This window comes from Mastomys coucha, unplaced genomic scaffold, assembly GCF_008632895.1.
Source record: "Mastomys coucha isolate ucsf_1 unplaced genomic scaffold, UCSF_Mcou_1 pScaffold7, whole genome shotgun sequence".
In the NCBI taxonomy this organism is placed as follows: domain Eukaryota; kingdom Metazoa; phylum Chordata; class Mammalia; order Rodentia; family Muridae; genus Mastomys; species Mastomys coucha.
The window spans coordinates 73,017,312-73,027,417 of NW_022196913.1; the positions used below are offsets into that span (position 1 = coordinate 73,017,312).

General features: G+C 36.6%; 1 pseudogene; it reads right to left on the minus strand.

The window, feature by feature from the left end:
- LOC116081547 overlaps positions 1 to 9,792 on the minus strand; it is a 67,705-nt pseudogene extending 57,913 nt beyond the window's left edge.
- Positions 9,793 to 10,106: the final 314 nt, after the last annotated feature.

Here is a 10,106-nt window from a genome sequence, read left to right on the forward strand (position 1 = left end):
TTTGTTTCTTTGTTTTTTGGAGGGGAAACTGGGAATGGACAAATTTACATGTAAATAAAGAAAATATCAAAAAAGAAAAAGAAAAGAAAATCATTTTAAAAATAAACATATAGAGTTAATTTCAAAAAAGAAAAAAGAAAGAAAGAAAGAAAGAAATAGAGTAACTTGGAGCACCCATCAAGTCTGTCCTAAGTTGTGTCAGGAAAGATAGAGCAGGTATGAATGGGTTAGATGACCTAAGTGCCTCCACTAGATGTTATTACCCTGACGGTAGCATATAAATTTCAAAAGGAACTGAGACAGAAAGTGTATACCTACTTAACAAAAACATAGTTGAAGACAGGACTAGCTGGTGACTTACTTCCAACCTGACCTCTCTGACAGTTCATTACTTTCTTTACTAACTATGCTGTATTCCAGACTGTCTTCTCTGGGGAAAGTGAGGTGAGCTTTATGAAATATACCATTGAGCCACCATTCTTAACAGAAATCCAGAAAAATCATGGTTGGGAACTCAGACAAGGACAAATAAATGGTGGCCAAATGTGATAAGGAATGGTGTAGAACATGCTGTCCCAACAGGAAGTGCTTCCACAATTCTAGGGCCTTCCTCCTTTCTCTTTCCTTTGGAAGTATGGCTTTGGCAAAGCAGCTGATGTGTGTAATTTGAAACCTAACCTTTCTTCTGAGAGAGCATATAGACATAGCTGCCTCATTTTAAATAAATGATTTCCACATGAGCTATGCCTGAAGCTTGGGGGTAACTTCTTTTCAAATCCTGAGTGCCGTCCTTTTATTCTTCTTAGAGGAATAAACTTTGCTTCCAATACATTTTTCTCTCTTGCTTCACTGGTGTTTCCAATATATCTAAGACTAACATGGTACCATCAACACCCCATGGATTGTTTAATTTTTGTGTAGTTATTTTTACATTGGTACATGATATATTCAAATAAGAGTACAGGGTTTTTTTTCACAGCAATGCAATTTGAATCCAGGGCATTATGTATGCTGAGCACATGTTCTGCCATTGAGCTACACTCTTAAGGTAAATCAGACAACCTTTAACACAAATATTGAGGATGAAATAACTAAATTGCAAATCAAATTTGCTTCCCAGCCCCCCTTCCTGGAGTCAAGTATTTACAGAATGTTTTCATAATAATATTTATGATGTTGAGTCTGGGCATGGTGCTATATACCTGTAATTCCAACATTTGGGATGTATATAAGTAAGATCAACATTAGCTATACAGTAAATTTGAGGCCACCTTGTGGTAAATCCTTGTCTCAAAAATCAAAATGACTCTGAGGGACTATGTAATAGATATAATAGGAATTCTGCTGTGTGTGACAGAGGCTCAAAGTAACACTTGTTTTGTTGTTTAAGTTACTATGGTCAGAGCCTAGGCCCTGGCAGCTGTAACAATCTAGACTTGGCTACCCATCCCCAATAGGCCATTAAAGAAACAAAAGTAATAGTGAAAAGCAGAAAAAAATAAGACTGACTCAATAAGACATCAGAAAGAGGAACAAGAAGGCTTACTACCCAAAAGTACATCTTTCATGATCCTGACATGAGGTTTAGGTTTAAATAGGAGACAGGAGATAAGTATGGCTCAAGTCAAGGTGTTGTCTCTCTCCTCACAATTTTCTGGGCTCTAGTCCTTCCTGCAAGTTTGTCTGACAAGCTGTCACCTCTATATGAAATTATTTTCCAAGAGAAAAGCTCCTCCCTTCCCACACCAGGATCCAGCTTTAGCTTTTTACTTCTCCCAGCATGAAACTCCTAGAGAAATTCTAATTTATGGTTTTTATTATCTTAGTAGTCAACAAGAAGGGCACAAGAGTCTTTTTGGTATATCTTCATAATTGTCAGAACTGTTATAGTTTCAACAAGATAAAAATCTATTTCTCTGTCTCATAAAGTTGCTCTCAACCAAGGAAGTTCATGGCCAAGGAAGTTCATATGCCAGTCATCCGAGAAAAAATCAAAATGAAGGGATTTTTTTTGTGTCTACTTTAGACATGTTCCTTCTGTTTATATCCCATTGATCAATACTTAGTGACATGGCCGTACCTGAATCCAAGAGGGCCTGGAAAGTGCAGTTCTTGTCCTTGGATGGCTTACATTAGAATATATTTTCAGGCTACCATTAAATCAAGGTACGTTCCCACTGTGGAGCCAAAGTAACCATGACTTTTGACCAGATTCTTCCCATAAGGTAGTGTTTGCTGAGAGATTCCCCTTTAATTTTTCAACTTCAAGCAGCAGGAAAATAATGATGTTCTAGATTTCAAATCTGGATTTTTCCATCCAAAGAAAAGATATTTTTTAAAAATCATGCAAAAGACTCAAGTCAAAAATCAACTTCCTAGAAATCAGACTTATTTTGAAAAACTTAACAGAGGCTCCATGTAGGAGTCTGCATTATGTTGAGAAGTATTACATAAAAGTCTAGGCAGGAAAAAAAAATCTATTCTAAATGCCTGAGCTCAACACTCTGACCACCTTATCAGAATGATGTGTTGATGTAAGGAAGCATTGATCAGATTACGAATTTCTGAGGAAATATTATGAATAAAAAGCATTGTGCCCCTCTACTGGCAAATATGTCATCCCTGCCAATTCTCCAGTAACCTCTGTGGCTGTTACTTCTATATGACTCTTGGCTAAGAACTCAGACCAAAAAAAAAAACACATTTAGATTTTCACCCAAGAATGTAGGAAAAATGTATTAAAAGGGGAAGTGTTAGATAGGTGTATCTTGACTGCTGAATTTTTGATTGTCTAGGGAAAATTACGTAGAAATTAATTACTAACTCTCATTATACATTAGGGTCACCAGAAAAAAAAAATGTTCTAATAAACTACTAATGCCTGTCCCAAGTTCCAAGACTTTTATTCATATAGATATGAGTCAGAATTTTAAACCTCGTATATGATTCTAATGTTTAGCTAGAGTTGAAATTTTATTATATAAGGGACCTCCTCCTTTCTTTTGAACTAAGCCTGGGTCCGTTCAAGTCATTGTAGAATTATTCAATCAAGATTAAGAGATTTCAAATTGTTATGAAAGGACCTCGTTCATCCTCACTACTCATAGCCAATTATCACATACCCTCGGCTCTAATGAATTATTCTCTTCTTTGTTAGAGAGGTTTCATAGAGAGTGTCCAAAATGGTCGTATTTCTTTTGAAAGAAACCTTTCCACCAGTTAAAGGAACTTCAGTCTGATTACTTTCCCCCTCACCCAGCACAGGACCTATCAAATTAAAAGTCAATATGAACTGTTATATCTAAAATGACTTGACTCAGAGCAGACCTTCCAGCCAGGGCAGCACTTCCAGCACCTGAATATGAGCTCATTGTAATTTTTTCAGTTATAGCCTTTATAAACTAGCCCTGAGAGATGTCCAGTGCACAGATTTGAGCTGTTGCCTTGGTCAATCAAACGTAAGGTGTGCATTCAATAAACTATGCTTATTTATTTTTTTTAAATAAAAAATAGTATATATTCTTTATTTTTTCTTTTAATAGATATCATAGAGCTTAGTTATTTGGGGGATATTTTTTCTTTTTTTTTATTATTATTTTTTATTAGATATTTTCTTTATTTACATGTAAATTTCTCCCTTCCCAGTTTCCCCTCTAAAAAACAAAGAAACAAATGAAAACAACAAAAACAAACCCCAGCTGCCTCCCCACTCCCCATGCCTGCCACCCCACCCTCTCCTGCTTATAGGCCCTGGCATTCCTCCACACTGGAGCACAGAACCTTCACAGGGCTGAGGTCCTCTCCTCCCATTGATGATCAAATTTGCAATCCTCCACTATACACACGCTGCCAGAGCAATCAGTCCCACTGTGTGTACTCCTTGGTTGGTGGTTGAGACTCTGGGAGCTCTGAGGGTACTAGTTAGTTCATATTGTTGTTCGTCCTAAGGGGCTGCAAACCCCTCAGCTCCATTGATCCTTTCTCTAACTCCTTCACTGAGGACCCTGTGCTCAGTTCAATAGATGGCAGTGAGCCTCTACAGGCTCTGACAGTACCTGACTAAAACTATGCTTATTTAACTGAGATCAATGTTTATGTGGTTTATGGGGTGACTCCTGGACTCTGACAATTATCACCATACCTAGACAGACTTTGTCACAACCAGAGTCTTTTCTTGTGATTCTGTGATTGTTAGTGTTAACTATCAATTTGATAGAATCTAGAATTACCTAACTCTGAGAACTCTTCTGGGGATTATTTTGATAGCTTTAATTGGAGTAGGAAGACATGCCCACTGTGAGTGGCACCATTTCCTAAAAAGGGATCCCAAAGTTTATGAAATGAAAAATGTTGGGACTGGTGAGATAGCTCAGCGGGTAAGAGCACTGACTGCTCTTCCAAAGGTCCTGAGTTCAAATCCCAGCAACCACATGGCGGCTCACAACTACCCATAATGAGATCTGACGCCCTCTTCTGGTGTATCCAAAGACAGCTACAGTGCACTTATTTATAATAATAAATAAATCTTTAAAAAAAAAAAACAGGGCCAATAAGTGGGAGAGGGTGTGGTGGCAGGCATGGGGAGGGGGGAGGCAACATGGGTTTGTTTTTGTTTGTTTGTTTTTTGGAGGGGAAACTGGGAAAGGAGAAATTTACATGTAAATAAAGAAAATATCTAATAAAAAATATTCAAGAACAAAAAAAAAAAGAAAAATGTTAACTGAGTAGTAACATGCATTTATTGTTCTCTGCTTCATGATTGCGGATGTGACCAGCTATTTCAAGTTCCTGCTGCCTTGATTTCTCTACCATCATGGACTATATTCTTAAACTGTGAACCAGAATAAACTCTTTCTTCCTTAAGTTGCTTTTTTAGGAAAAAAGACATTTTATTAATTTCTAATGAGTATTATAATGTATTTGAACCCAGTGATGATTTAATTCTGAACCAAGAAATCAGACATAATAAGTAGAAATAGATGAATAAAGACATAATCCAAGCTCAAGATAAATTTCACAATGCATCTCCAATTCCTCTTTGTCTAATAGGAAAGACAAAAGCAACAAAGTAAAAAATAACTATGGAAAGATATCGTGAAGATATCAAATTCCAAATATCTACAAGATCCTGAAGCTAAGATGGTCTTATTTCATATACCTACGACTCCATAGGTAAAGAGAACATTCTTAGTTTTGAGTTACATAGTATCTGAACATGTTTTATAAATAATGTGCTGATGGTCTGATATACAAACTGCCACTGCAAATACGCAAATGCCTTTTTTGTAACATAATAACTCAGGTTATTAAGTTTTAATTTCTTTATTCTTTTAGTTTGAGTTAAAATTGTGCTAGTTAGTGGGTTTTTTATTGTGCTCTTCCTTTTTATTGAAAACAGAAAATTTCTCACATAATATATCCTAATTATGATTCTCCCATGTTATGTTACTCAGAGTTCTTCCTCGAGTCTCCTTGTATCTAGACCCACTCCCTTTCTGTCTCTCAGAAAACAAACAAGCATCTGAGGAATAATAATAAAATATGACAAAATAAAATGTAGTAAGAGAAAGCAAAAGCTATCATATCAGAGCTGGACAAGACAAAGAAAAAAGAGAAAAGAACATAGGGACAGCACAAGAGTCAAAGATCCACTCGTCTGCACACTCAGGAATCCCATTAAAATAACTAAATTGGAATCTGGAATATATATATATATATATATATATATATATATATATATATATTACACACACACACACACACACACACACACACACACACACATACAGAGAACAATTGCTGCTCTCCAGTCTCTGTTAGTTCATGTTAGCTTTGATTTTGTTGTTTTAGAGCAGTGAGGTTCTCACCCTGAGGTTCACTACCCCTTTGGGAAAAGAATGACCCTTTCACAGTGGTCACATATTGGATATCCTAGATAACAGATATTTACATTATAATCATAACAGTATCAAAATTACAGTTATACAGTAGTAGTAAAACTAATTTTATGGTTGGGGGTCAGCATATCATGAGAAAATGTACTAAAGGGTCACAGCACTAGAAAAGCTGAGAATCACTGATCTATAGGGTCGTATTAACTTACTGTCCCCTCTGACTCTTATACCCTTTTGCCTCCTCCTCCTCCTCCTCCTCTGGGTTTACTGATCTCTATGCAAATAGTTTTAATGGAGACCTCTATTTAAGAGGTGCTTCTCTGAGTACTTAGAACATCATTTTATTGTTCTTCTTTTTTAAAGAACAGAAGAATACCTTTTACACTAAGTCCATGGGCTATCTAGTGTCTGGTTTTTGTTCACCTAAGCAATGTTGGGTACAAGGTTCATCTTGTGTAGTGGGCTTTAAGTCAAACCAGATTTTGGTTAGTTACTCTCTCAACATTGTGCCACCATTTCACTACCATCTCTTTTAGGCACAACACTAATGTTGTTCAAAGGGTTTGTGGCTTTGTTGGTTTTTTTTCTTTCCTAGCAGCTTGAAGAATATCTTCCTGTACCTAAGATGTTAATAGATATGAGTGAAGAGTCTATGTAGTCACCAGATTGACTTCTACATGTTCAGTGAGTTGAGTTGTCTTTAGTAATAGTGGTGTAGAGAAATATGTGATAACAGCTTGAGTTCATTGCAGATTCCCATGTGAACCATTTGAACATCTCAGAAAGAAGGAATTGAGTTCAAATACAGGAAGCTTCTTTTGGTGAGGAGAGGTATTCTGTTATAAACAAGTCTCCTTTGTTATTTGGTGATTTCATTTATATGTGTAATTGCCTTTATATGTGCATATTTTTCTATCTATCATTTTTCTGTCTACCTATCATCTAAACTCTCTATCACCTAATATATCTTTCTATCATCTATCATTTATCCATCTATCACATTTATAGCCATTTTCTATTAATCATCATTTATCTATCCCCTTCATTCTATCAAACAATTAATATGTCCAATCATTTATGTATATGTGATTGATTAATCTGTCTTTGATGGATAATTCTCATCAAAGATAGATTAATCACAACACATCTATCTGTGATGGATAATTAGATTAATCCATCTAATTATCACCTTTCTTCTATCAATCATCTATTATCATGTTTCTCTGCCTGCCTCTTATTTCCTTTTTAATTGTTCTAACTATCATATGCAATGGGAAAAGACATTTTGTCAAAATAAGCAGTCTTGAAACTCATTATGTTTTCAGTCCCTCAGTGTCTCATTCCAAAAGCCCAAAGACACCATGGAATTCAGACAGAATGCCATGTAACAAAGCCCCACACTAAATACCCAGTTACACTCACATCAGCAGAACACTAAGAAGATTAAACTATCCTTGGCTGCCACTAAAATCAGATAGTCTTCATGTTAAGTGTAGATCTAGCTTTTGTGGAAGGCCTGTTTTCTTTGCTAACCCACTTCCATTTCAAAATTGAACAAAACACAGGAAGATGGTACCCTATGGAGCTTTGACATTCACATAGCCTCAGTCTAGCTAGCCCCCTGTCCTGTGTTCACAACAACAAATGCTTGTAATAGAGAAAGCCCCACAGGATGGGTGAGGTCTGAGTTTCTGACAAAAAATTCTTCCCGTTATTTTTTATGTTATTTTTATGTTTGTGTGGCTATTTTCTTTTGAGTTAGTTGAAAGATTACTTTCTTGCTTTTCTAGGGTGTAGTTTCCCTCCTGTGTTGGCCTTTTCCATCTATTATTCTTTGTAGGACTGGATTTGTGGAAAGATATTATGTAAATTTGGTTTTGTTATGGAGTATCTTATTTTTGCCATCTATGATAGTTGAGAGCTTTTCTGGTTATAGTATCCTGGGCTGGCATTCCTGTTCTCTTAAGGTCTGTATGATATCTGTCCAGGATCTTCTGGCTTTTATAGTCTCTGCTGAAAAGTATGGTATAATTTTGGTAGGTCTGTCTTTATATGTTACTTGACCTTTTCCCCTTAGTGCTTTTAATATTCTTTCTTTGTTTTGTGCATCTGATGTTTTGAATATTATATGATGGGAGGAATTTCCTTTCTGGTCCAATCTATTTGGAGTTCTGTAGGCTTCTTTTATGTTCATGGACATCTCTTTCTTTAGGTTAGTCAAGTTTTCTTCTATAATTTTGTTGAAGATATTTACTGGCACCTCTGAACTTCTGTCCATCTTTCTACCTCCATTACAAAGTGCTTGTCATGGCTTCTACCAGTTTCTGAGATGAGTTCATACTTGAGACCTTTTCTTTTTTTTTTCATTGAGCTCTCTCACAGGATTTTTGCCACTTGCTATGAGGATAGGACCATGAGTTCTTACCTCTAAGATACCGGAGGTCTCACTTGTAGTATTTCCATTATTATTGCTTGAGTTTGAAGATACTGTATCATTCTTGCTTTCATTATCTGATTTTTCATCAGATCGCAAAAATTCAATATCTGCATCAAAACCTGTTGGGTAACCCATTGTCTGTAAAACCTTCACTGTCACATGAAGATTTGCTATTTTCTTGGATGGACATGAGGCATCATATGTTGTGCCATCCACATCTACAGACATTGTGAAGACATGGGGCAGAGATTGGGCCATATATCAGGCCAGACTGTGACAAAAGCTTATACTGAAGCCTGAGCCTGATCTCATTAGTGCATTCATAAGGTCTATTGCTTTACTATCCAGAATTTTCCTTAAGTTTCTTTTCATCTTCTTGTTGGGATCTTTATCATCTTCTAATCCCTTTTCAAATGGCTCTTTAGAGCTGAAGACCTAGCACCTTCTTTATTAGTAACTGATCAGGAATACTTCTGAAAAGGCTTACTAGATGGAAGAGGGTCTATCTCCAGCACTTTATAAATTTGGCCAAAGGCTTATAGCCATTCTGTGTACTATGGGTGATATCTTTTTTGCTGAGTGGTCATGTAATTTAGAGCATCTGATGGGTCTTGCTCACAAGGATCATGAAGACCAGGACCCCCAAGAAGTAGTATCCCAGATGCCAAACACTCCATTACTCATCTCATCTCCAGCCCCAGCACCCAACGGTCTATTACAAGTACTTACAGACTTTACACATATAAACTCTAGTGGCCATCCTTTCAATGGTGCCCATGTGGGTTCTTTGTTGCACAAATAACAGAATACAGAGGACAATTACACATTATTTTAATCCATTTGCCCTTTCCTGAAATGATTTGGCATGTTGAAGAGAAGTCAAGGCATTCAGGAATTTTTCCCTGTCCAATAAGTCCGGAGGGTCTTTCATCATATCATTTTCTCCAACCTTCTTCTCCAATTTGCCCTTAATTAGAGGGGAAGTAAGTATCATCTTCAAAGTCAGTGTTGGCTCTTTCATATTCTGAATTGTAATCAAATGCTTCATTTATACTTTGTTCCACTTGGTATTTCTCTTCAGTTAGTTTCTGAATCTGAATAGGAAGTTATCTTTTACTGTTTTTAGCAAGGTTTCCATGGGGTTTCCTTTGCCCATTAAGACTAGCTCCAAGTCTATATTATCTTTAACCAGCAAGCCTTTTGCCACCAAACCAATCCTCATTACACCACACAATGTCCGACCACCTTGATCCTTGAAATAGTTTTCCACAGCTTCATCTTTCTTTACTTCTGCCTCCTCCTCAGGTTTTTGTGCCTTTGTTTATTTCATCCAGCCAATCTGAGACATATTTAAGAGCACATTCAACAATAGATACCATATTTATCCTCTGAAGATGGATAAATTGTTGAATGTTTCACCGTAACATGACTATCATTGGCAAAAGATCTAATAGATCTCATGGTTTCCTGTGGTATTTTAGCTACTGCAAGCTCTTGGAAGATCAATCTCACTGTGGTAACACTGTCCATAAAGTTCTATCTCTGCCCGTAGATTATCTCTTGGGTTGACATTTCAGAAAGCTATACCTAGTCCATTGGCAATCCTAGAAGCCAAGACTTTTGCTCTGACACCAAGAACACTAATAGGAATCAATGTGGGAGATGGGATAATCCTGGGGATTTGTTTCTATTTCAGTCTTTGTCATAGGCCTAATGTTGCAGATTATCAGTGTCACCTGAATTGCTAACCTTTTCATCTGGTTTCACACCTCAAA